The sequence below is a fragment of the Lactuca sativa genome, chromosome 6, assembly GCF_002870075.4.
Source record: "Lactuca sativa cultivar Salinas chromosome 6, Lsat_Salinas_v11, whole genome shotgun sequence".
NCBI lineage: Eukaryota > Viridiplantae > Streptophyta > Magnoliopsida > Asterales > Asteraceae > Lactuca > Lactuca sativa.
In genome coordinates, this window is record NC_056628.2 from 69,594,224 (window position 1) to 69,617,014 (window position 22,791).

Sequence of the window (22,791 nt, forward strand, 5' to 3'; positions counted from 1 at the left end):
TTCCATTGCATCCAGACCGGCCATCGGAAGGCCGAGTGCCCCCAGCTTCAGAGATCAGCGCATGGATCTGCACCTGTGGTTCGAGCTACCGAGACCCGGCCAGTGAAGGCCGAAGCACCGAAGGCTAGGGGAGAGCCTTCCAGCTGACTGCGGAGGAGGTCCGCGCAGCACCTGACGTCGTGGCAGGTATGTAATCTTTATCTATTTTATGTTGAGTTTATGCTATTGTAATTGCTATATGTTGTGCGTAGGTACTTTTCTTGTGAGTTCTGTACCTGCATTGGTTTTATTCGACTCGGGTGCGAGTCGGTCTTTCATATCTTTAGCTTTTAGTTGGCACATCGGTATTCCGAGGGAGGCATTGAGTCGACCTCTGCGGGTTTCCATAGCAGATGAGCGTGTGGTATGTGCTACCGAGGTGATACGTGGATGCGTGCTGGAGATCTTCGGGGTGGAGTTCCCGATTGATTTGATTCCGATTGCTATGGGTATGTATGTTTCATAGTAGGCATGGATTGGTTGAGCCGTTTCGGGGCTATCATAGATTGCGAGCGTCAGTTGGTGACGATCCGAGATCCTAGTGGGGGAGTGCTGACAGTTTATGGCGAGGGGACTCGTGGTGGTTCGGTATTCTGTTCGGCTGCCAGAGCGAGGCGGAGTTTGCAGCAGGGCTGCAAGGGATTCGTGGCCTATGTGACGGATGTACGAGAGGCCGTAGGGAGGCCAAGTTCAGTGGATTAAGTGCCGATAGTGCATGAGTTCCGGGACGTGTTCCCCGAGGAGTTGCCGGGCGTACCTCCCAAGAGGCAAGTGGAGTTTCGTATCGATTTGATTCCCGAGGCTGCACCTATCGCTAAGGCGCCATATCGGCTGGCACCGCCAGAGATGCAGGAGTTATCCTCACAGCTGCAAGAGCTGTTGGGGAAAGGGTTCATCCGTCCCAGTAGCTCTCCCTGGGGAGCGCCGATCCTTTTTGTCAAGAAAAAGGATGGTTCACACCGGATGTGCATTGATTACCGGGAGTTGAACAAGTTGACGGTCAAGAACCGTTATCCGTTGCCGAGGATTGATGATTTATTCGATCAGTTGCAGGGGGCGTCTTGGTTCTCCAAGATTGACTTGAGGTCGGGATATCACCAGATGAGGGTTTGGGATGAGGATATCCAGAAGACGGCGTTTAGGACTCGTTACGGGCATTACGAGTTCGTGGTGATGCCATTCGGGCTCACCAATGCACCAGCGGCATTCATGGATCTCATGAACAGGGTGTGTAGGCCGATGTTGGATCGTTCAGTCATTGTATTCATTGATGATATCCTGGTGTATTCGAGGACCAGAGAACAGCATGAGGAGCATTTGAGGGAGCTCCTCGGGGTTCTGAGGTCGGAGAGGCTATTCACCAAATTCTCCAAGTGCGATTTTTGGTTACGGGAGGTCCAGTTCTTAGGGCATCTCGTTAACCAGAATGGAATATTGGTTGACCCGGCCAAGATCGAGGCCGTGATGAGTTGGGAAGTGCCGAGGTCACCTGCGGAGATCCGAAGTTTCTTGGGGCTGGCAGGCTACTATCGGAGATTTATCAGGGACTTCTCCAAAATTGTTGTGCCACTTACCAAGTTAACCCGGAAGGGTGTCACTTTCTCATGAGGTCTGGAGCAGCAGACCTCATTTGAGACTCTTCGCCAGAGATTGTGTGGAGCTCTCGTGCTTGCATTGCCGGAAGGGATGGAGGATTTTGTGGTGTACTGTGATGCATCGATATCGGGGTTGGGAGCGGTGTTGATGCAGAGAGGGCATGTGATTGCGTATGCATCGAGGCAGTTAAAGCCTCATGAGACGAGATATCCCACCCACAGTCTGGAGTTGGGGGCTGTGGTGTTCGCCCTCAAGATCTGGCGTCACTATCTGTATGGGGTTCGGTGTACGATATACATGGACCACAAGAGTTTGAAGTACCTAATGGACCAGCCAAATCTGAATATGCGGCAGAGGAGATGGCTGGATGTGGTAAAGGATTATGATTGCGAGATCCTGTACCACCCGGGCAAGGCTAATGTGGTAGCCGACGCCCTGAGTCGTAGGGCAGAGAGTGCCCCATTGCGAGACATCTGTTTGAGGTTGACGGTGACGACTTCGATTTTGGACACCATCCAAGGGGCTCAGGCTGAGGCTGCGAGATCAGAAAATCAAAAGAGGGAGCGGGTGGTTGGTTAGGTATCGGAATTCGTTACCGATGGTCGGGGACTTATGACGTTTCAGGGTCGGATTTGGGTACCGTTTGTGGGCGGGACGCGTACCATTTTAATGGAGGAGGCACATCGATCGAAGTTCTCGATCCATCCTGGGGCTACCAAGATGTATTTGGACCTAAAGAAGGAGTATTGGTGGCCCTGTATGAAGAGGGATGTTGCTTGGTTCGTCGAGAGGTGCCTAACTTGTCGCCAAGTTAAGGCCGAGCACCAGCGTCCACATGGTAAGCTGCAACCGTTGGAGATTCCCGAGTGGAAGTGGGAACAGATTACCATGGATTTTATCACCAAATTGCCAAGGACTGTGAGAGGAGTTGATGCGATTTGGGTGATCGTGGATAGACTGACGAAGAGCGCTCATTTTCTAGCCATCAGCGAGAGCTCTTCTGCGGAGAAATTGACAGAATTATATGTGAGAGAGGTGGTATCGGGACATGGAGTTCCGATGTCGATTGTCTCAGACCGGGATGTGCGTTTTACTTCTAGGTTTTGGAAGAAGTTTCATGAGGATTTGGGTACGAGATTGCATTTCAGTACCGCATACCACCCGCAGACGGACGGACAGAGCGAGCGAACGATTCAAACGCTTGAGGATATGCTCCGAGCATGTGTTCTAGATTTTGGAGGGAGCTGGGACACCCACCTACCTTTAGCAGAGTTTTCGTATAACAACAGCCATCATTCGAGCATTGGTATGCCACCCTTTGAGCTGTTGTATGGGCGGAGGTGTCGCACCCCCATCTGCTGGGGAGAGGTGGGGCAGCGGGTGATGGGTAGCACGGAGATTGTACTCCAGACGACCGAGCAGATTCAGCAGGTCAGGAAGAGGTTGTTGACCGCGCAGAGTCGCCAGAAGAGGTATGCGGACAGGCGTCGGTCCGAGCTCGAGTTTCAGGTCGGTGATCTTGTGCTCCTAAAGGTCTCTCCTTGGAAGGGAGTGATACGATTCAGGAAGAGGGGCAAGTTGGGACCCCGGTACATTGGACCCTTCAGGGTAATTGCTAGGGTAGGCAGGGTAGCCTACCGGTTGGACCTACCTGCTGAGTTGGGGCAGATCCATGATACCTTTCATGTCTCGCAGTTGAGTAAATGTATTGCCGACGACTCGGCGAGTCGGGTTGACCGTTGACCGTTGACCGTTGACCAGTGTTGACTGGTTTGACTTAGTGGTATTAGTCAGTCAGAGTCAAGTAGTATTAAGTAAAGATACACCTGTGTTGTAGGAGGACGATAGCTCGGGAGATCGAGCACTAGTGGTTGAGAGGTTTACGAGTTATCGAGACACGCGAGGTGAGACTTTTCACTATACGTTACCCTGAGTGGTATTATGAGTTGACCAGAGGGTCTTATGTGTTATGTATGAGATTATGCGCTATTTATGAGATTGTATGCTATGTGTTATTGTATGCTGTATGACTATATAGACCGGACCGGAGGGTCCAACGATTCAGATCGGGCCAGAGGGCCCAATGAGCTATGACTGGACCAGAGGGTCCGACGAGCTGCGGGACTGGAAGGTCCCGCTGAGACATCTTGACCAGAGGGTCGGGTTAGCCTCGAGTGGCGTATTTGTTGTATGTGGTATTTTGGATAACTCACTAAGCATTTATGCTTACAGTTGTTATGTTTGATGTCTCAGGTACCAGCGGGGACCGTGGGAAGGCGACGGCTTGACACGTACACACAAACTGATGGAGATTTTTACATCAGAGATCTTGGGATTTGTTTTTGAAAACAGAATTGATTATGGATTTTGATTTGTGATGTGATACATTATGTGATTTTGGAAATTCAAAAAATTATTTTGAAAATTTACGGTGTTACACTTTTAATGAAATATGTTGCGGAATTTGTTCCCGGTAAAACATGATAAATACGTTATCACAACATTTCCTAAGAAATGTATTTTTATTCATTTTAAAACATTTGGGATGTCATTGTCAATATAGAAACGTAAGCATAAACAGAACTTACATTCATTATCACTAGTGATTTACATTTCCTTAATCTCTCAGTGTAATGTAACTTCATATAGACACCTGTGATACAAATAAGTTGAAGTGGGTCAGGTTGGGAAACCTGGTGAGTACATAGGGTTTTCAACCTACAATAATATAATTATTATGTTTAAACATCAAACAATCAACCCAATTACCCATCCGCATTATCTTCTTTACTCTTAAGGATCTACCCTAAGAATTAGCTATTCCTCGTTCATTCATTCCTAAGGATCATCCTAAGGAATCGGCACGAAATCCATTGTTGCTAGGGTTTACTCAACAGACACTAAGTCACATAGTCGCCAGGGTTTAGGCACTAAGTCTCATAGTCTCCAGGGTCTTTCAGGGTACATCTGGTGAACACGCATTTCAAAACATCTGGTGAACACGTAGTTCAAAACATTTGGTGAACACTTAGTTCGAAACATATGGTGAACACTTAGCTCAAGAATACTTAGCAAATACGTATTTCAAAAACACCTATAAGTTACGAGCCTGCCGGTGTTCCATGGGACTGTATAGGATAGTCTGTGGTCGTCATCTATACTCTGCTAGATGGCTAGATCATCTTAAACATTGAGGCCTCTCAGCATTTTATCACACATCAACTATTTCATCTACCCATGTTTTACCCAACATTTTCGTGGATATAAAATACATATGTAGTTTAAATCATTTAAAATGTGTATAAAATCGTTTCATACAGCATAGACAGCAAGTATTCAGACAGTATACACACATAACACATAATTTATATAAAATAAGTAACTATGCACTCACTTGAAAGGTGGTGACTCGGCACTCAAACAACACTTCGTTATCTCAAAACAATTTTCCCTCGACAAAAACCTAGTATCAATATCACTAGGGTTTAGTCTGACGTTAACCACGACTCATTAATAGTCTAACTATTATTACAATTATATAAGTGTGACACAATACTTTTTACCCACTATATACAAACGAGGCGAGACATGGAACACCGGTGGACAGGATCATTTTGGCATATAAGCACTTCTGAATCTAGCAACCCAAGCGGCCCTCCAAACCAAATCTCCGTACCGCGAGTGATTAAAAAGATATTATAACGACATTATATAACCCATAATAATAGCCCAATTAAATATTCTAAGGACCTAATAACATTACTATAATTATTTAAAAGCTATATTAAAAATAGCATAGGCGTAGCCCACTTACAACGGGTTTTCTCGAAAACTGTGCTCTGTTTGGAGCAGCGTTTCCGAACCGAAAGACCCTTTTTCTCGGGACTCCGGGAGCCTCGGGGCTTCCTTTGGGTGCTAGGGGGTTAACCTAGACTTTAAGGGGGGGGGGGGGGGGTTTAGGACCCTTAGAGAGAGAAAGAAGTTAGAGAGAAAAGGGAAATTGATGCATAGAACTCAGCAGCCTTCGCTGCCTTTTATAGGCCATCAGACCTCGGGACGCTGGGCGTTTGGAATGGCTACATTGGGCGTAGCGTCGGATAAGTTCGCTACGTGGCGTTCTTCGGGTGGTGCGACGTGGGCAAAGCTGGACCGAGGAGTGCTAGGCGTACGCAGCACGTACGAGAGCTCGGATGCTGGGCGTAATGCGAGGGTGGCGTGTAACTCATCCGAAGCAGGTTCATCAGACGGATGGGAGCTAGGCCACGTCATCAATCCATGCATCAGCTTTGCGAATTCCCTTAACTTCTAAAATTTGTATCTCCCTCATACGAGCTCCGTTTTCGACGTTCTTTATATCCACGCGTAGGCGGAAACGTACTCTACATCTTTTGTTTAGACTTTGTCGCCGAATTTGACTTTATTTTAAAAGTTATATTATTAATAGGTCGGGACAAGATTGGTTCGTTAAAATCTCATAACTTCTTCATCCGACGTGTGTTTTCGTCTGTCTTTTTATCGTTACGCTACTATTAACGAGATCTTCGATTCTCGTTTGGGTTAATTCGGCTAAATACCGCTCAATCTAATATTCGAACTTCGGGCTGTACACCGTTAAGCTAAAACTTCGAAAAATCATAACTTCCTCATACGAAGTCAAATTTGGGCGTTCTTTATATGTACGGAAACCTTGTGACATATGCTACAACTTGGTTAATATTAATCCTTCTAAATAATCTTCCATCAAAAACTTATTTTTTGATGCTTTTTTTTCTCAAAATTGACTAGCCCGAATCTACGGGCGTTACATAAAATGACAAAATTTCCCTTTTTTTCTATTTTGCTTAATTTTACTTTGTTTTCTATCTTACATGTAAAGATATTTTATATAAACTATAAAAATAGTAAATTTTCATTTAGGATTCCAGTTCCATCATACAAAATTGAACCTAACATTGGAATTTGGTGGAATTTGATTCTCTACCCCTCGAATTATATTGCATTCCAGTGAACGAAACATACAATTAGAGTTAGAGTTGGTGGTGTTCGTAACACATTGTTGCAAGACACGCATAGATCGAAGTACTCGATTCATCCAGGTACTACAAAGATGTATCGTGACCTAGAGGCCAATTATTGGTGGCCTATAAACAAGAATATATCTATCTATGTGTTAGATTCTGTAGCTTGCTCACAAGTCAAGGAAAATAATAAGAAGTCATATGGTGTGTTGTAGTTGTTGGCGGTTCCGGAGCAGAAGTGGGACAAAGTCACCATGAATTTTGCTACCAAGTCACCAAAGACTGAAAAGTGTAATACTATGATTTATGTGGTTGTGTACCGCCTAATGAATATTGTACATTCACTGGCAACGAATGAGAATGAGAAGTTAAAGTACTTGGCACAATTGTATAATAGGGAAGTTGTCATGAGACATTGAGTTCCATTGTAAATCATATATGATCGTGACAGTCAGTTTGCAGCAAGGATTTGGTAGAGGATATAGGAGAAGCTTGGCATGAGAGTGCATTTGAGTACAACCTCTCATATGCAGACAAATTGGCAAAGTGAGAGGACAATTTAGATTCTCAAGGACACTTTCACGGTATGTTTCATTGATTATGGGGGTAGTTGGTATACTCGTTTGCCTTTGGTAGAGTTTGCTTACACTAAAACCTATCATTCCAATACAGACATGGTGCCTTACAAGATACTTTATGAGAGGAGGGTTGTATTGCCATGTGTTGGCTTGAGTTGGGGGACAAACAATTTGTTGGTACTGATATATTATAGGTTACAACCGATATGGTCATAGAGGCTCGTGATCATTTGTGAGTAACATGCGATAAGAAGAAGAAGTATTTGGATGAAAATCATAGAACGAAGACCTTCGAGGTGGGAAAAAATCATGCTTGAGGTCTCACTTTAGAGGACGATCATACAATTTGGGGATCAATGCATTGTGGACCAGGCATACCAATTGGAGTTACCTCCGGAGATAGATGGGATACACAATGGGTTCCATCTCTTCTATCTTCAGAAGTATCTAGCAGATTAGGCAAACATTTTACCTTTAAAGGAGCTTCGAGTGGATTATTCGAGATGCTTGATAAAAGAGCCAATAGCTATTTTGGATCGTGAGACTAAAAAATTGTTGAAGAAGAGGGTCAAGGTCATTAAGGCCCAATGTAAGAATAGACACGGATCACAAATGACCTGAGTGGTTGAAGATGACATAAAGGCTCCATATCATTATTTGTTCGTGTCGGTGTCTGATTCTGAGACAAACGTCTCTTAAGGAGGCAAGAATTGTAACAACTCGAATTTCACGTTCCGTCATCGTGGTTAGTTTTTGTTATGCTCCTTTGTTAAACTAACCTTTTTGCTTGATTAAATTTGAAATATGAGGGCCAAAGTGTAATAAAATGATTCTTGAATGTGTACATACATTAAGGATTTACTTTGTGATATTTTGAGGGGAAACTATGGAAGTTATTGGGTATTTGAGTGAGGCTAACCCAAGAACTCGGGTTTGTATCCAAATTTGCAGCCAACATCATCTATTTAGAGTGTGCTCTTGAGGTCTCTTCAATATTAACAAAGCGTGATTCAAGTGAATAAGAGTTGCCTTCTTATGGATTTTGGTGGTGTAGTGATTGCCTTCTTCTTTTCATCTTATTCCTTTGTGTCATATGAAGTTCTAGGAGGTAAGTATAGATTCCTCAATGTATTTTTTTCTATTTTAGTTAAATAGGAATTAGAGTTGTTGAGTTTTTAAACAAGCATGGTGATTTTTGGCAAAAAGTTTGAAATATATACAATAATGTAGACATGACATGAAAGTACTGTAGAGGCCATTATGGTCTGATTTAGACAAAATCACCAGAAGAAGAAATTTGTGGGAAATCGAGTCTAGTTTCCTGAAACTTCGACATCAACCAATTTAGAGTTGTGGATTATGTTTTATGATTAAAATACTAAAATGAGGGTGAAGCTAGGAAATTCTAAAACTTAACAAAATGAGGATAAACGTAATTGTAATGTTAACTCAATATTTATGGAAATAGCTACTTGAAAACACTTAGTAATATGATTGTTTGTGTTGTATTGTCACAACCCGAAATTTCCATTCCATACAAACTATATCACTTCAATAGGAGTTATAGCAGTCACAGTTAATTTTCAGACTTTTTCATGTAAGTTTGAGTAATTCAGGGTTTACACTTCAGGAAATATCAGGAGAGTGGGTGCACTAGGATTTTGTGCAACACTATTATTCCAACACTCTATTATATTAGAGATCATTTCAGGAATAAAAATATTTTCTGCCAAAAATATCTCAGGACTATAAATAGAATTCTGAACCAAATTCATTAATTATTCGCATTTCAAACTAGAGAAAAACCATTTTCTCTCTCACGGATCTTCGGGTTTTTATACCAAAACGTGAGTAACTCTTTCTAGTAGTGTTAGAAATCTTTTTATGTAGTTATAACATGATTTAGATGGCTAAATCACTAGATTTAGGAGTTTACTCCCCAAGGTGTTCTTAGGCGGTAAACTCCCGAAACAAAGCCGAGACCGACCCTTGTGTTATGCTACTGCCTTACAAACATTTATATGTGTATTAGGGACATGAAATCAAGCAAGAATCACCCAAGTTTGGGAGTTTACGGCCTAAGAATATCTTAGGCCGTGAACTCCAAATTCAAGCTCAAAATGGTGCTTTTAAGGCACCTAAAGCCTTAGACTTTTAACTAGATTTGTTCAAATTTAATCTAAGGCCTTAATCACATCAATAACACATTTAAAGATGAGTTTACGACCATGACATGGTTCATGGGCCGTAAACATGATTGAAGGACACCAAAGTATGTCAAGGGTCTTCATATGCTTGGAATAAAAGCCTAGAACCTATACCACATGTGCAAGAGACTTGAAAGCATCAAAAACACCCATACTTAAGAGTTTACGGCCGCAAACTCTAAGGGAAATAGCCTTAGGGCCGTAAACTCCTAAATGGAGTGTTTCTATGCCTTAAAACCTTCCAAGAATTTAACCACCAAGTTGGAATAATTCTAGGAATCATTTGGAACTTCAAAACACACAATACACCCATGGTTGGGAGTTTACAGCCGTAAAATCAAGAGTTTACAACCGTAAACTCAAGAGTTTACAACCGTAAACTCCATGTGTGATGGTATATGGGGAGTAAACTCATATATGGGTCCTTTGGAACCCTAAACACAAGTGCCTTGTCCCACAATAGCTTAGACGCAATCCTTAAGGCTTAACACACTTATATAAAGTGTTTATTATGTCTAGGATGTCTTAACATTATCAATTAGTAATTTGAGACTAACTGAGTGCATATATGTGTGATTATATGTTCATTAGGATCGTAGTGTGTGTACAAGTCCTCACTTGACACCTAGCAATCCTACACCGTCCAGTTCATCCGAACCACCAACTACAGGTGAGTTCATACCCCTAATCAATGTTTTAAATGATTTTAAATGCTTTAATGGGGGGGGAATACAAGTAGAAAATAGCATGTTATTAAATCATCTATATGTATTTTATAACTGTGTTTTCATTCAACAGATTTCACATACTACAAAATGTGATGCATGAAGTGGTTTTAAATCTTAAAAATACTTTGTTATCAAATGTTTTACCTTTGAAATGTTTATTAAAATGACATCAAGTCATTGTTAATTATTGTTCAAAACCCATCAGATGTCTTACAAAACCATTTTACATTCTTGAACTAAACTATGCATATACACTTATATTCTTATATATGTATTGATGTTATAGTTTACATCTTTCATTTAGTTTCTCACACCCTTGAGTAGTAAGAGTGTATAAACCTACTTGAACAACTTATTACCATTCAGTAAATTATCATAGGGATAATTTGAAGATATCAAACATTTTTCCTATTACAAGGAATCACACAAGAGTCAGTTCATTCATGAGTCTATACTAGTACATTACCTGATACATGAGTACATACACAGATGCTTACCTGATACATGAATATGTTTACAAATACTTACCTGTTACATGAACACACATACATGAATACCATACAGGAACACTTTTACATAGGTGCATTATCCTGTATTCACTTACCTGGATACTTGTACTTGGAACTACGAGGATGATTTATTAGTACTTTCTGTGTAAATTATCTTTCCTATCCTGGTTCAATGGGATATCTCGGCGGGACTTACCATTCCGAACCCCACTGATTAGCACCAGTGGTCGATGACCATCTACGGAGGTCTAAGGTTACTACTTATACTAGGTAGATCAATAACCGGGGCTAACCCCTCCACCCACCTGCTGCTGCTACAGAGGACAAGTGGACAATCTTCGATTGTTCATAAGGTTATACTTTTCGCTTATTGCGATGTTGTGTTACTCCTAGTACCCAGCGATGACACTTACATTAATACTTTTTCTGGACAATCTTCGGATGTTCATTAGGTTACGTATTTCGCTTAATGCGATGTTGTGTGAGTCCTAGTACCAGTGACAACACTTACAGTAGTATATTTTCCTGTTTACTTTATTTTGTGATACTTTCACATAAACGATGAGTTAGAATAAGTACTTTAGTACTAAACAATTAAAGGAAAAACTATCATTTACTTACAAAACATTCGGGTCCTGGTAGAAGACTACATTGTCATAACAAAATATTCGGGTCTTGGTAGAAGACTACATTGTCATATCAAAACATTCGGGTCTTGGTAGAAGACTACATCTCAAACTGATAGAAAATAAGGGATTTTCTAGGGTTTTCATAATTACATCAACATTTTCATTTAAAGGTTTACAAGGCCTTCATAACAGATTTTCATAAGCAAGACAATCACACTTAATTACTTATGAATTCACCAGCTTTAAAGCTGATACTCGCTTTCAAAATAACTTGTATTCTCAGGTCATCAGTAGACAGGTACGGTGGCCAGGTTTTGAGAAGACGGAGCAGACAAGTCTCGTCTTTTATTTTGATTGTATATTTTTGGTGTCTTATTACAATGAAAAAACACACATGTATTAAAACATTACTTATAATGCAATGGATGATGTTGTTGTTTGTTTATTATATTACACTGTTGTGATACTTTACATGACGTCCTCCACCCCTGAACGTTTCCGCCGTTTGTGGTTTTGGGGTGTGACAGATTGGTATCAGAGCATTGTTTATAGTGAATAAAGTATATCAACCCATAAAAGATATACTAACTATAAATACATCGGGATTAAAACACTCTGTCTAAGAGTTATACTTTTAAATAATAAAATGTTTAACAAAGTATACGTGCCTGCATTCATACTAAAACCAGTGTCACAATGACAAGAACAAAAGTATTACGATTGTTGAATATCACAAGTAAGCCTGGGGATATATAGTCGGTCTTGGGAATGGCATATCCTGATCAACTATGCTGGTCCGAGGAGTGATTAGCGTATGCCCAAGAATGGTTGCATATGGCAACAAGTCTAAAAACTTACCAACACAACCATAAAGAAATACCATAGGGGTATTTGGTCTTACTGTAATTATCTTAGTCAGTTCGTCTATTTAGCTATTTCTTATATCCCTTTTCTCGTGTAGATTAAAATGGCTGGATTTCACCATGGCGATCCATACTTCCCAAACCAAGGCAACGTTGGTTGGCTAGAGGCAGAACCAGAAGATGATCACCCAATCCCTTTGGATGATCACCATGCTGAGGGTTTTTCTGATAGTTCTGACTCAGAGCCTGAAGTCAACAACCTACCCCCGGCTGCTCAAAACCCAAACCTGAACCCCCGTCATGCGTTTCAAGGACCCACGCCTCTGTGGGCCACTAACTTGGCTAGATGGAGCCAGGAACAAGGTCAACCCATTCCTTACAATGGAGACCGAAGTTTCTACAACCTCACTGAAGGAGGTTCTGCTGACAGGGTCCTACCCATCATGGTTCGTAGAATTTCCAGAAACACTATACTGGGTCAGGCAACTATTGACCGGGTCGTAGAATTCACCAGCTTTAAAGCTGATACTCGCTTTCAAAATAACTTGTATTCTCAGGTCATCAGTAGACAGATACGGTGGCCAGGTTTTGAGAAGACGGAGCAGACAAGTCTCGTCTTTTATTTTGATTGTATATTTTTGGTGTCTTATTACAATGAAAAAACACACATGTATTAAAACATTACTTATAATGCAATGGATGATGTTGTTGTTTGTTTATTATATTACACTGTTGTGATACTTTACATGACGTCCTCCACCCCTGAATGTTTCCGCCGTTTGTGGTTTTGGGGTGTGACAGATTGGTATCAGAGCATTGTTTATAGTGAATAAAGTATATCAACCCATAAAAGATATACTAACTATAAATACATCGGGATTAAAACACTCTGTCTAAGAGTTATACTTTTAAATAATAAAATGTTTAACAAAGTATACGTGCCTGCATTCATACTAAAACCAGTGTCACAATGACAAGAACAAAAGTATTACGATTGTTGAATATCACAAGTAAGCCTGGGGATATATAGTCGGTCTTGGGAATGGCATATCCTGATCAACTATGCTGGTCTGAGGAGTGATTAGCGTATGCCCAAGAATGGTTGCATATGGCAACAAGTCTAAAAACTTACCAACACAACCATAAAGAAATACCATAGGGGTATTTGGTCTTACTGTAATTATCTTAGTCAGTTCGTCTATTTAGCTATTTCTTATATCCCTTTTCTCGCGTAGATTAAAATGGCTGGATTTCACCATGGCGATCCATACTTCCCAAACCAAGGCAACGTTGGTTGGCTAGAGGCAGAACCAGAAGATGATCACCCAATCCCTTTGGATGATCACCATGCTGAGGGTTTTTCTGATAGTTCTGACTCAGAGCCTGAAGTCAACAACCTACCCCCGGCTGCTCAAAACCCAAACCTGAACCCCCGTCATGCGTTTCAAGGACCCACGCCTCTGTGGGCCACTAACTTGGCTAGATGGAGCCAGGAACAAGGTCAACCCATTCCCTACAATGGAGACCGAAGTTTCTACAACCTCACTGAAGGAGGTTCTGCTGACAGGGTCCTACCCATCATGGTTCGTAGAATTTCCAGAAACACTATACTGGGTCAGGCAACTATTGACCGGGTCGTGGAGATTGAAGCCAACTCTGGCGTTAACACTGTCCACATTTGCCAACTAGAGTCTGCTCACGAAAGGACTCTGGTCTGCAATGCAAATCTGCATAAGGAACTTGCTGAAACTCAAGCTGAAGTTAGGGAACTTCGAGCTCAGCAAGTGAGAGCTGACAGGCGTATGAGGGACATGGAACGTCTACTGTCGGGATCAAGAACTCATGCTAGCAGTTCTCGTCGCCGATAGAAACTCTTCAACTCATCTTTTGGATATAACCTAGTTTATGTAAAACTTTGGTCTAATTTCCTATCTGTATAAATCTTAGATCTGTTAGGTATTGATCTAATCTTAATTCTGTCAAAATTTTCCATCTTGGTTGATGTAAGGCCTACTTCTAGGCCATTTTTCCCGAACTTGTTACATCTGTAATTCCAGTATTATTGACAGATATCTAATCTTATGTAAATTATTATCCAAATGCTTTCCTCTTCATTTAGTCATTCTATTCATTCTGTTGTTGGGCTATGGGGAGTTAGTCCATGAAGCACATCCATTGTTCATTTATTCTTATCCATGTCGTCATCTTTTAAACGTATAGTTAAAGATGCCTCCACGCAGAAGTAGAAGACGTAACCCAAACAACGAAGCACCGATACCACCACCTCCACCACCACCTGAACCTCTTCAACCACCTAATCCTTTCGATGCCAACATGTTCCAGGCAGCCTTCACAATGGCGGTTGCAGCTGTTGTGTCAGCAATCAATGCTCGTATCCCTAGTGGATCGGGATCATGTGCACCTCCCTCCAACCAAGGCGAAAGCCATGGACACTCTTGGGAATGCACCTACAAGGACCTCACAAACGCCAAACCCCGCAGCTTCAATGGTACTGGTGGGGTTATGGTGTTGAGGCAGTGGATTGAGAAGATGGAATCTTTCTTCGAGATCTGCGGATGCCAAGAAGGCAACAAGGTCAAGTTCGCAGCTTGTACCTTCTATGACAGAGCATTATCATGGTAGAACAACCATGTTAACTATTTGACCTTGGTGGTGGCGTATTCCATCGGCTGGGAAAAGCTGAAAGACATGCTGATGAAAGAATATTGTCCTCGAGGTGAAATACAAAAATTCGAGCAGGAGTTATGGGGTCTTCAAATGGTTGGATCCAACATCACGACCTACACAAATAGGTTCTGTGATCTGGCGAACTTATGCCCTGATATGGTTGCTCTTGAGAGCAAAAAGATAGAGAGATATATCTGGGGACTGTCGCCCCAGATCCAGTCAAGTGTGATCGCTTCCAGGCCTATTACCTTCAATAGCACCAAGGAACTGGCACAATCTCTCATCGATCACCGGAAACCTCAGAACCCAACAATCCCTACACCCGTACCCCAAAAGTCCAACCCCTACAACAAAAAGAAAGGGTGGTCTAAGAGGAAAAGGGGGGCTTCGCAAGGATCCTCCAAAAGACAACAACTCGTGGCAATCAATGCTGCCACAGTGACTCCCGTTGTCCCTGCGAACCCCTTACCAGCAAAAACTTATGTTGGGTCTCTCCCGAAGTGCAACAAATGCAGCTTCCACCACCGCGGACCTTCCAGGGAGATGCAATGCACCAACTGCAACAGGAAGGGGCACACAGCCCGTTACTGCCATGCTCCAACAGCTCAAGCCGCCCAGGTTCCTAATGCCGGTATGGGCCAAACTTTCTACGGTTGTGGCGAGGTGGGTCACTATAAGAGGAACTGCCCTAAAGCGGGGACGGCTGGCGGAGTAGGAAGAGTTATGGCCCTAGGCCACGAGGAAGCAGTAGCTGATCCCACGATAGTTACTGGTACGTTCCTCCTCGATAACTCATATGCTTGCATACTTTTCGACAGTGGAGCAGAGAGAAGTTTTGTAAGTCACAAATTTGCACACCTGCTTAAACAAAAACCATGTGCATTAGATAATTCATTCACGGTAGAAATGGCTAACGGGAAAACAGAGAGTACAAACTGCATATACGTAGGTTGTACCTTAACATTAGATAGCCATACTTTCAAGATAGATCTCATGCCAGTCCCAATTAAATGTTTCGACGTTATCATCGGAATGGATTGGTTGAGTCTTCTTCGTGCCGACATTATGTGCTTCGAAAAAGCAGTTCGTCTTAACCTTCCTAACAACAAAACCTTAATTATCTACGGCGACAAACCTAGTACGAGCCTTCGCATCATTTCGTGCATTCAAGCTCAGAAGTGCTTGCGAAAGGAGTACCATGCATTCCTTGCACACGTCGTAGATACAAGTCGAGAAACGAAAAACATTCAGAACATCCCCGAAGTGCGCGACTTCCCTGACATATTCCCAGAAGAACTTCCCGGTTTACCACCGCAACGCCAAGTTGAGTTCAGAATCGACTTAGTGCCAGGAGCTACCCCAGTAGCCAAATCTCCTTATCGTCTGGCACCGGCCGAAATGCAGGAACTTTCCAGTCAACTTAACGAACTTCTCAAGAAGGGATTCATTCGACCAAGCTTCTCACCATGGGGAGCACCGGTCTTGTTCGTCAAGAAGAAAGATGGATCGTTTCGCATATGCATCGACTATAGGGAACTCAACAAACTTACCATTAAAAATCGTTACCCCTTGCCCCACATTGACGATTTATTTGATCAACTTCAAGGAGCCAACTACTTCTCGAAGATAGATCTACGATCAGGATACCACCAACTATGAGTGTTAGAGGAGGATGTTCCCAAGACAGCCTTTCGAACTCGTTATGGGCACTACGAGTTTGTAGTGATGCCATTCGGATTAACTAACGCGCCCGCAGTATTCATGGATCTGATGAATAGGGTGTCTCGGCCTTACTTGGATCAGTTCGTCATCGTCTTCATTGATGACATACTCATCTACTCTCGAAGTAAGGAGGAACATAGTCTACATCTCCGTAAAATCTTAGAGACATTGCGATCGGAGAAGCTCTATGCGAAGTTCTCAAAGTGCGAATTTTGGATTCGGCGAGTCGAATTTTTGGGCCATGTGGTTAGTGAAGAAGGTATACACGTGGACCCCTCCAAGATCAAAGCCATTGAGAACTGGACAGCACCAAAGACACCTACCGAAATTCGTCAATTTCTAGGTCTAGCTGGCTACTATCGCAGATTCATTCAGAACTTCTCCCGCATAGCAAAACCTCTTACAACACTTACCCAGAAGGGCGTAGCCTTTGACTGGGAAGAGAAACAAGAAAGAGCATTCCAAACACTCAAGCGAGCCTTGTGCACCGCACCAATACTGTCCCTCCCCGAAGGGATAGAAGACTTCATGGTCTATTGCGACGCATCAAACCAAGGGCTCGGATGTGTTCTGATGCAGCGAGGTAAAGTCATAGCCTATGCCTCGAGACAGCTGAAGACACATGAGGTTAACTACAAAACCCACGATCTTGAACTAGGAGCAGTTGTGTTTTCTCTGAAGATCTGGCGACATTACCTGTACGGTACAAAAAGCACGATCTTTACAGACCATAAGAGTCTGCAACACATTTTCGACCAGAAGGAGCTCAACATGAGACAACGACGGTGGGTCGAGCTACTCAGTGATTACGAGTGCGATATTCGTTATAATCCGGGTAAAGCCAATGTAGTAGCTGACGCCCTAAGTCGGAAAGAATATTCTGGTCGTAGGGTCAAATCTTTGACTCTAACCATCCATTCACACTTGTCCATGCAAATAAAGGAGGCTCAGCTCGACGCTTTGAAACCTGAAAACGTGGCTGGTGAATCCCTTAAAGGGATGGACAAGAACTTGGAAGTCAAGGGTAGCCGAGCCTTATACCTCATGGATTGGATCTGGACACCGAAACACGGTGGCTTCAGAGACTTGGTCATGACCGAAGCTCACAACACTCATTATTCCGTCCACCCGGGTTCAGATAAGATGTATCTAGATCTTAAAAAAGTTATACTGGTGGCCTAACATGAAAGAAGATATTGCTACCTTCGTGAGTAAATGCCTTACTTACGCAAAGGTCAAATTCGAATACCAGATACCCTCCGGTCTCCTGCAGCAACCGGAGATACCAGAATGGAAGTGGGAGCAGATCACTATGGACTTCATAACCAAGTTTCCCAAGACGACAAGTGGACTTGATTCCATATGGGTCATCGTCGATAGATTGACCAAGTCTGCACACTTCCTACCGATCAAAGAAACAGACAAGATGGAGAAACTTACCAGAACTTACATTAGGGAGATTGTAAGGATGCACGGCGTTCCTTTATCTATCATCTCGGACCGAGATAGTAGATTCACTTCGAGGTTCTGGCAGTCATTACAAAGTTCCCTGGGAACTAGGCTGGACATGAGTACAGCCTACCATCCACAGACTGACGGGCAAAGTGAGAGGACTATCCAAACCTTAGAAGATATGTTGCGTGCCTGTGTGATTGACTTTGGAAAAGCTTGGTATACCTATTTCCCCCTTGTTGAATTTTCCTACAACAACAGTTATCATACGAGCATAAAGGCAGCTCCATTCGAGGCCCTCTATGGCCGAAAGTGTAGATCCCCTCTGTGCTGGGCTGAAGTGGGTGATACCCAGTTAGCTAAGGGACGAGTTCCCAAAAGTACTCTCACGGGTCCAGAGATCATTCGGGAAATGACAGAGAAGATCGTTCAAATTCGTGAACGATTGAAAGCCTCTAGAGACCGACAGAAAAGCTACGCTGACAACCGTAGGAAACCATTGGAATTCCAGGTGGGCGACCGAGTCCTACTGAAGGTCTCACCCTGGAAGGGCTTGCTACACTTTGGGAAGCGTGGGAAGCTCAATCCAAGATACATAGGGCCTTTCGAGATTCTCGCGAGAATCGACCCTGTGGCTTACAAACTCAATCTACCGCACGAGCTCAGTAACGTACATCCTACCTTCCACATATCGAACTTGAAAAAGTGTCTGTCCGACGAGACTCTTGTTATTCCACTCGACGAGATCGAGATCAACGAGAGCCTCAACTTCGTGGAGGAACCAGTAGAGATCATGGACCGAGAGGTCAAGCAAACAAAGCAGAGCTGTATCCCGATAGTGAAGGTGCGCTGGAACGCAAAGCGTGGACCGGAATTCACTTGGGAACGTGAGGATCAGATGAAACTGAAATACCCTCACCTTTTCACTTAGTTATTTGTAACTTCTTAATTACTTAAATTCTAATTTCGGGACGAAATTCCTTCTAACGGGGGATGATGTGACAACCCGAAATTTCCATTTTGTACAAACTATATCACTTCAATAGAAGTTATAGCAGTCATAGTTAATTTTCAGACTTTTTCGTGTAAGATTGAGTAATTCAGGGTTTACACTTCAGGAAATATCAGGAGAGTGGGTGCACTAGGGTTTTGTGCAACACTGTTATTCCAACACTCTATTATATTAAAGATCATTTCAGGAATAAAAATATTTTCTGCCAAAAATATCTCAGGACTATAAATAGAATTCTAAACCAAATTCATTCATTATTCGCATTTCCAACTAGAGAAAAGCCATTTTCTCTCTCACGGATCTTCGGGTTTTTATACCAAAATGTGAGTAACTCTTTCTAGTAGTGTTAGAAAGCTTTTTATGTAGTTATAACATGATTTAGATGGCTAAATCACTAGATTTAGGAGTTTACTCCCCAAGGTGTTCTTGGGCGGTAAACTCCCGAAACAAAGTCGAGACCGACCCTTGTGTTATGCTACTGCCTTAGACTCATTTATATGTGTATTAGGGACATGAAATCAAGCAAGAATCACCCAAGTTTGGGAGTTTACGGCCCAAGAGTATCTTAGGTCGTGAACTCCAAATTCAAGCTCAAAATGGTGCTTTTAAGGCACCTAAAGCCTTAGACTTTTAACTAGATTTGTTCAAATTTAATCTGAGGCCTTAATCACATCAATAACACATTTAAAGATGAGTTTACGGCCATGACATGGTTCATGGGCCGTAAACATGATTTAAGGACACCAAAGTGTGTCAAGGGTCTTCATACGCTTGGAATAAAAGCCTAGAACCTATACCACATGTGCAAGAGACTTGAAAGCATCAAAAACACCCATACTTAAGAGTTTACGGCCGCAAACTCTAAGGGAAATGGCCTTAGGGCCGTAAACTCCTAAATGGAGTGTTTCTATGCCTTAAACCCTTCCAAGAATTTAACCACCAAGTTGGAATAATTCTAGGAATCATTTGGAACTTCAAAACACAAAATACACCCATGGTTGGGAGTTTATGGCCGTAAACTCAAGAGTTTACAACCGTAAACTCCATGTGTGATGGTATATGGGGAGTAAACTCATATATAGGTCCTTTGGAACCCTAAACACAAGTGCCTTGTCCCACAATAGCATATATGTGTGATTATATGTTCATTAGGATCGTAGTGTTTGTATAAGTCCTCACTTGACACCTAGCAATCCTACACCGTCCAGTTCATCCGAACCACCAACTACAGGTGAGTTCATACCCCTAATCAATATTTTAAATGATTTTAAATGCTTTAATGGGGGGGATACAAGTAGAAAACAGCACGTTATTAAATCATCTATATGTATTTTATAACTGTGTTTTCATTCAACAGATTTCACATACTACAAAATGTGATGCATGAAGTGGTTTTAAATCTTAAAAATACTTTGTTATCAAATGTTTACCTTTGAAATGTTTATTAAAATGACATCAAGTCATTGTTAATTATTGTTCAAAACCCATAATATGTCTTACAAAACCATTTTACATTTTTGAACTAAACTATGCATATACACTTATATTCTTATATATGTATTGATGTTATAGTTTACATATTTCATTTAGTTTCTCACACCATTGAGTAGTAAGAGTGTATAAACATACTTGAACAACTAATTACCATTCAGTAAATTATCATAGGGATAATTTGAAGATATCAAACATTTTTCCTATTACAAGGAATCACACAAGAGTCAGTTCATTCATGAGTCTATACTAGTACATTACCTTATACATGAGTACATACACAGATGCTTACCTGATACATGAATATGTTTACAAATACTTACCTGTTACATGAACACACATACATGAATACCATACAGGAACACTTTTACATAGGTGCATTATCCTGTATTCACTTACCTGGATACTTGTACTTAGAACTACGAGGATGATTTATTAGTACTTTTTGTGTAAATTATCTTTCCTATCCCGGTTCAATGGGATATCTCGGCGGGACTTACCATTCCGAACCCCACTGATTAGCACCAGTGGTCGATGACCATCTACGGAGGTCTAAGGTTACTACTTATACTAGGTAGATCGATAACCGGGGCTAACCCCTCCACCCACCTGCTGCTGCTACAGAGGACAAGTGGACAATCTTCGATTGTTCATAAGGTTATACTTTTCGCTTATTGCGATGTTGTGTTACTCCTAGTACCCAGCGATGACACTTACATTAATACTTTTTCTGGACAATCTTCGGATGTTCATTAGGTTACGTATTTCGCTTAATGCGATGTTGTGTGAGTCCTAGTACCAGTGACAACACTTACAGTAGTATATTTTCCTGTTTACTTTATTTTGTGATACTTTCACATAAACGATGAGTTAGAATAAGTACTTTAGTACTAAACAATTAAAGGAAAAACTATCATTTACTTACAAAACATTCGGGTCCTGGTAGAAGACTACATTGTCATAACAAAATATTCGGGTCTTGGTAGAAGACTACATTGTCATATCAAAACATTCGGGTCTTGGTAGAAGACTACATCTCAAACTGATAGAAAATAAGGGATTTTCTAGGGTTTTCATAATTACATCAACATTTTCATTTAAAGGTTTACATGGCCTTCATAACAGATTTTCATAAGCAAGACAATGACACTTAATTACTTATGAATTCACCAGCTTTAAAGCTCATACTCGCTTTCAAAATAAATTGTATTCTCAGGTCATCAGTAGACAGGTACGGTGGCCATGTTTTGAGAAGACGGAGTAGACAAGTCTCGTCTTTTATTTTGATTGTATATTTTTGGTGTCTTATTACAATGAAAGAACACACATGTATTAAAACTTTACTTATAATGGAATGGATGATGTTGTTGCTTGTTTATTATATTACACTGTTGTGATACTTTACATGACGTCCTCCACCCCTGAATGTTTCTGCCGTTCGTGGTTTTGGGGTGTGACATGTATTAAGGTAGGTTGTGATAATATCTAGTGTTTGCAACACAGGAAGTGGGAAGGGGGTGTTTTCATGACAAAAGTGAGTCAATCTTTTTTGCAAATCTAGTACATAGTTGTGGTTCACATGTATAAGAACGAATCAGTTGATGAAAATTTGATGTGCTATGTTTTATGTCAATGTTTTTGTGTGATATATGTGTTGTAAATATGATGCTCTACTATGGAAGAAGTTATTTAGGATATTGTGCAAGCTAGGTAATATTTGTGATGAATTTCTTTGAAATAAGATGTTATGTCCATGCTAGTGTGAGGAATATGTTTTGAATGTGTTATGTGATGGTTTACGCGTGCTACTTTTTTGGAGATATGCAAGTCTATGATGTAGGAAATTTGCATGCTAGTGATGCAAAATGCTTTAATATGGTGTTGATAAAATATGAACGATTACATGATGATGTATGGTTTTGTATAGTTATGTAATATGTTTTAATATGGTGTTGATAAATTTTATAGGATTACATGGTGATGTATAGTGTTGTATAGTGAGCGTAATATGCTTTAATATGGTTTTGATAAAATATGTATGATTACATAGTGATGCATAGTCTTGTATGGTGATGTAATATGATTTATATAGTGTTGATAATATATGAAATATTACATAGTGATGTATAGTGTTTAATGTAATATGCTTTAATTTGCTATTGATAAAATATGCAATATTGCATACTATCGTATAGTGATGCAATATGCTTTAAAATGGTGTGGATAAATTATGCATGGCTACATAGTGATGTAATATGA